Source organism: Mchenga conophoros, linkage group LG15 (genome assembly GCF_057382185.1).
Source record: "Mchenga conophoros isolate Kocher_MC1m ecotype Shallow Benthic linkage group LG15, M_conophoros_male_GT1.1, whole genome shotgun sequence".
NCBI classification, from domain to species: Eukaryota; Metazoa; Chordata; class Actinopteri; order Cichliformes; family Cichlidae; genus Mchenga; species Mchenga conophoros.
In genome coordinates this window covers 42,315,650-42,321,768 of record NC_140540.1, presented here as the reverse complement: position 1 = coordinate 42,321,768, position 6,119 = coordinate 42,315,650, and the positions used below count along the sequence as shown (strand labels likewise).

At 42.0% G+C, this 6,119-nt stretch overlaps 1 pseudogene; it reads right to left on the bottom strand.

Annotated features, from left to right (window-relative positions):
* Positions 1–522: 522 nt before the first annotated feature.
* LOC146558980 (uncharacterized) lies at positions 523–5,730 on the bottom strand (annotated as a pseudogene).
* Between the last annotated feature and the right edge of the window lie 389 nt (positions 5,731–6,119).

Below are 6,119 nucleotides of genomic sequence, written 5' to 3'. Positions count from 1 at the left end.
TCAACTCTCGATTCGCCCCAACAAAATTTGTAGCATTATCAGATCTGATGGTCGAAACTGGGCCTCGTCTACAGATGAACCTCCTCACAGCATTTATACAAGAGTCTGTATCAAGTGTACATGCCATCTCCAGATGTACTGCACGACTGGTGAAACAAGTAAAAAGAACTCCATACCTTTTAAGGAGACTTCGTCCTCTTTTAACACTTATAGGTCCAAAATAGTCCACTCCAACATTTGTGAATGGTGCTATGTCTGGCAGGACTCTCTCTTCAGGCAGATCCGCCATCTTTTGTTCAACAAACTTTCCTCTGTTGCGTCTACACGTGACACAACGAGAGATGATTTTCCTGGCAGCAGAATTTGCATTTAGTATCCAGTAATTTTGTCTTAGTTTTGACAGCATGTGTGCTCTTCCTGCATGTCCCAACCTTTGATGGATATGGCGTAAAATCAGTGTTGACACATGCATATCTTTTGTCAAAATTACAGGATGCTTTAATTCCATAGGCATGGCTGCTTTATTCAATCGGCCACCCACTCTGAGGATTCCTGCATCCAACACTGGATCAAGTTTATAGAGACAATTTCCCTTAGAGACTCCTTTGAGGCCATTGCGGATTAAAGCCATTTCAGTCGTAAATTTCTGTTGTTGTGCATATTGAAGAATAGCTTGTTCTGCCTTTGCCAAGTCTTCTGGAGTGAGATTTCCTTTCTTCAAAGTGGTCTTAAATCTTTCCATTCTTATCTCCACTTCTTTCTGACCTTCCGGATCATTCTTATTCAAACCTGCAGCAAGCAACTCTTTCCTCTTCTGTGCCAACAACACCAAGACCTCTTTCATCTTTAAAAGCCAGGCTACAGAGATTTTAAGTTTTGCCCAAGACGAGAAGTAGAGGATAAAATAGCTGGTAGGATTTTGTAATTCCCTCACAATGGCATTCATTGTCAGGTCCCTTTTGACCTCTGGGTCATCTGCAGAAATTACACTGTACTCCACATCCAGTTTAGGCCATTCCTTTTCTGACTCATAGAGAAATTCTGGCCCTTTTATCCATCTCCTACATTTGAGGAGATCCCCAGCTCTCATACCTCTGGATGCGTCATCTGCAGGATTCTCCTTAGAAGAAACGTATCTCCACTGATTCACATCTGTTGCTTCCCGAATAACAGCAATTCTGTTTGCAACAAAAGTATTGAATCTTCTGGTTTCATTGGAGATGTATTTCAGTACTGTTGTGCTATCAGTCCAAAAAACTGATTTTTCCAACCTGACTTGCAGCTCCTTTTGCAGAAGCCTGTCCACCCGAACTGCAAGAACTGCAGCCGTCAATTCCAACCTGGGAATTGTAGTTTGCTTGAGAGGAGCAACTCTAGCCTTTCCCAGGATAAAAGCAACATGCGTGACGTTATTCTTTTCCAACTTTAAATATGACACCGTTCCATACCCATCTTGACTTGCATCAGAAAAATGATGAAGGTGTGCCCTATCTGGTCTTCCAAAGCAATTTGGTTTAATGCAACGTTCCACTTTAAACTTTGAAATCAGCTGGAGATCCTCCAGCCAATCACGCCACCGCTGGGAAAGAGAGTGGGGAATAACTTCATCCCACTTCAAATTTTGTCGGCAAAGCTCTTGTAGCAACAGTTTAGCTGGCATACTGAAGGGAGACAAGATTCCCAAAGGATCATACAGTGAGCTGACCACAGACAAAATTCCCCTTCTGGTTGTTGGACGGTCCTGCAGGGAGGTTCTGAACTGGAACTTGTCTGTTGCTGTGCACCACTGTAAACCCAGTGCTCTCTCAACTGGAAGTTGATCTGTGTCCAAATCCAGATCCTTAATTTCCTTTGCTCTTCTTTCCTCTGGGATTGACATGAGCACTGTGCGACTGTTGCTGATCCATTTTGAAAGCTTAAATCCTCCTTTAGCGCAGATATCTGTCAGCCTCTTCACCATCGTGGCTCAAGAGTTGGGCGTTCGTCTTGTAATCGGAAGGTTGCCGGTTCGAGCCTCGGCTTGGACAGTCTCGGTCGTTGTGTCCTTGGGCAAGACACTTCACCTGTTGCCTACTGGTGGTGGTCAGAGGGCCCGGTGGCGCCAGTGTCCGGCAGCCTCGCCTCTGTCAGTGCGCCCCAGGGTGGCTGTGGCTACAATGTAGCTTGCCATCACCAGTGTGTGAATGTGTGTGTGAATGGGTGGATGACTGGATATGTAAAGCGCTTTGGGGTCCTTAGGGACTAGTAAAAGCGCTATATAAATACAGGCCATTTACCATTTTACCATGTGCACTGCCTCCTCTTCTGAAGCAACAGATTTCAAACAATCATCCACATAAAAGTTTCTTTTGACTGTATCAACCACTTCAGCTGGAAACTGTTGTGCATTATCATCTGCAGTTCTCTGTAGAGCATAATTTGCACAACTTGGCGAAGATACAGCTCCAAACAAATGCACTTTCATCCTGCATTCCTGTGCAGACCTTGAAGTGTTGCCATGTTGCCACCACAGGAAACGGAGAAAGTTGACATGTTTTTCTGAGACGTGAACTTGGTGAAACATGGAATCAATGTCCGCCATTAATGCAACAGGCTCTTGTCTAAATCTGATCAGAACCCCAACCAGCGAGTTTGTGAGATCAGGTCCCTGTAGAAGCTGACTGTTCAATGATGCTCCTTTATAAGTTGTTCCACAGTCAAATACAACTCTTAATTTGCCCTTTGTGGGATGATACACTCCATGATGAGGGATGTACCACACCTTTCCATCATCTTTGTGCAACTCATCTACAGGCACAAACTCGGCATATCCTCGTTCAAGCATGTTGTTTACACATTTAGTGTATTCATCCTTATAATGAGTATCCTTTTCAAATCTCCGTCTGAGACTCTGGAGACGCTGCTCCGCGACACAGAGGTTATTTGGCAAACTGGAACCTTCTCTCCTGAAAGGCAAATCAATGTGATAATGATTTCCAATAAGCTTTATTGAACTACTAACAATATCCATGAAACACAGATCCTCTCTAGACATTTCAGTCTGCTCCTCTGATGATCTTTCATTAAAATCATGATTGTACTGTTTAATCAACATGTCTTCAAGACGCTCAACAGAAATCCTATTGGCTGTTACAGCAGTGCAGTTGGTTTTATTTCCACTGTTACTTCCAGTGCGCAGGGGACCATTTATGACCCAGCCAACTTTTGTTTTTACAGCATAAGGTCCACCCCCCACACTGTTTATCACCTTCCATGGCTCCAAAACATTGGAAGCATCAGTGCCTATCAGTAGCTCCACATCTGCATTAACGTTGTACAGTTTAACAGGTTTAAGATGAGGCCACTGATCGATGTCGCTTTGCTGGGGAATATTAACTGTAGAAACTGGCATAGTCTTTTGAGTCAAAACATCTGGCAATGGCATGAAATCATTTGCTTCCAAACCAGACACTTCCAAACCAGACAGAACTTGTGTACTAACAATCTTATCTTGACTCATTGTTCTCAAAAAGATATTGGTCTTTTTACCTTTTACATTCAGCCTTTTTGCCAAAGTTTCTGTACAGAATGTACCTGAACTTCCAGGATCCAAAAACGCATAAGTTTGCACAATTTTATTACTCTTTTGGCTCTTAACTTGAACTGGAACTATAGAAAAAATTGCATCAACTTCATGACCAGCCCCAATATACCCACATGTCTGAGTGGTTGCAGTTGAAAAGTTGACATTAGAGTTTGTCCTCTGTTGAGTTTGTTCCGAAGACGCACCTGGATCCTTTCGCTCTATATGAAGAACCCCTGGGTGCCTTTGGTGACACACGTCGCAATCCAAACGACTCCTACAGTCTTTGCTTGTGTGACCAACTTTTAAACAACCAAAACAAATTCCCCTTTCCTTGATAAAAGTCAACTTATCCTGATGCGTTTTAGCTTTAAACTGCTTACAATTCTCTAGTAAATGGTTGCTGTGTGAACAAAACAAACAACTATGCAGAACGGCGGAAGTTGTTCTGCTTCCAGTTGATTGAGCTTTGATTCCTGGCACTGTACTGACATTAGTGGCAAAACTACTTCCCTTTTTTCTTTGCTTGGTAGAACTTGAAGCTTTAAAGCTGCTTCCAGATTGTGAGTCTTGTATGTTGCCAAACACTGGATCTGATGCTACTTTTACCTGTTTTATTATAAAGGTAACCAGATCAGTGAATACTGCTCTGTAACCATTTTGTTCCTGCAGTTCATAGGCAACAACTCTCCATTTTTCCCTCAATTTGTATGGAAGTTTCATAACAACCATTCTCATATTTGAGGGCAAATCCAACTCCTTCATATAAACAACTTGCTGCATTAGATTCGAACATCCTTGAAGAAAAAGAGAGAATGACTGTAGACCTTTCACATCCTCACTTTTAATAGGTACCCAACTCACAATCCTCTCCATATATGCAGAGGCAATTTTATTTTCGTTCCCAAAATGTTCTTCAAGAAGATCTTTGGCTGTGGAATAGCCCTGCTCAGGTGGTAAGTGCTGACAACTATGCACCAAATCCCTAGGCTGCCCCCTAGTGAACTGCTCTAAAAAATGCAAACAGTCGCTCCAGTTATCAGTTTTAGCTTCCACTCCATTTTCAAAGGCATTCATAAATGATCTGTACTGTAAAGGGTCTCCATCAAACACAGGGATGTTTCTGGCGGGGAGGACAGAAGATAAGTTTTGTTTTACAAGCAAAGTAGTGATGTCATTTTGTTTTTGCATAATATTTACAATCTCCTTCGTGCAATTCCCAGTCAAAGTAGGAGACTGAGGCTGTGTTTGCTGCGTCACTTGAGCTGAATCATCAACCTGATGTTGGGTTTGACTTTGTCTAGGTACGATTACTTGTGATTCAGATGCAGAATTTATACCAGAGTAATCTCTTGATGTTGGAACAAATGTATCGGCACAAGGATTTAAACTAGGCGCTTCTTGTACGTGCCCTCTTTCAAAATAAGAGTTCATTCCATCAGAATGCTCAGAGCTACAAACTGAATTTATTTTTAAGACACGAAGCTTTGCATTAGTGGCTGCCAGCTCTGTTTCCAAGGATAATGTCTCCTTTTCTTTTCTCAGTTTTCCTCTTGCGCTTCGATAGAATGTTTTTTCTTTAATGCAGCCAGTCGCTCCATGAGCGCTGCCTTGTCAGCTGCAGCTTTAATGCATGCGGAAGATGTTGATGAAATTCGACTTTGCTGTGACAAGGTTTTTGAAGGTGGTTTTACACTTGAGATATTAGAGACACTGTCTTCAGGTTTTATTTCATCCAAACTTTCAACAGCTTTATCATTGCGAACAGTATTGTTTTGTTCAGTATACGGCTCGCCCGCCTCCTGCAACCAAACCTTTACTTTGTCCATAAAAACAGAGAATGCTGTCACCTTCGACTGAAAATGTGCAACTTGCCTTTTCACTTCATCTTCTGGCAGTGGCAAACTTAAAAAGGATTCTTGCAAAGCGTTTGCATCTTGATAGCATTTAATAAACTTCCCAAATTCAGAAGACACTTCCTTAACGTTTTCATGTGAGGTCATTAAAGCGGAAATTTTCCCCATGTTAGATGCTTGCTTACACATTGAACTGCGCTTTTCTTGGCATGTCTTTATATACAAATCCAAACCTTTTGGCGTAAATTTAACGCTTCTTTTCTCTGCTTGCATCTCAGTGTCATCCTCTCGTTTACTCTTAATATCCGACATTTTTATTGTCCTCTTGGATTATTTCAAACTTTATAAAGATGCACAGCACACTGAGAGTCCATAGCCTAAAGTACAAACATGACATCCATTTACCTGCCTTTTGCAGCGGACAAACATTTCCACAGAGGGCGTTGGCATGTTTCAATTAGCGATCCAATTATGCACCAATTTAGTACGTCAAAACTCAGTTCATCAGTCTTTGTAGTGAAATTATGTCTTTAAACTCCAATAGTTTCACCGTTTTCCTTTACGGCTTAAACAATATTATCACTCACCAGCTTTGACGAACGAGTGACATGTTGATCCAGGCTTCAACATCAAATCCGTCTGGATTACTCACCAGACGATCCAATAACTTTTATTCGAGTTCGACGGTGATCCTTGAAATC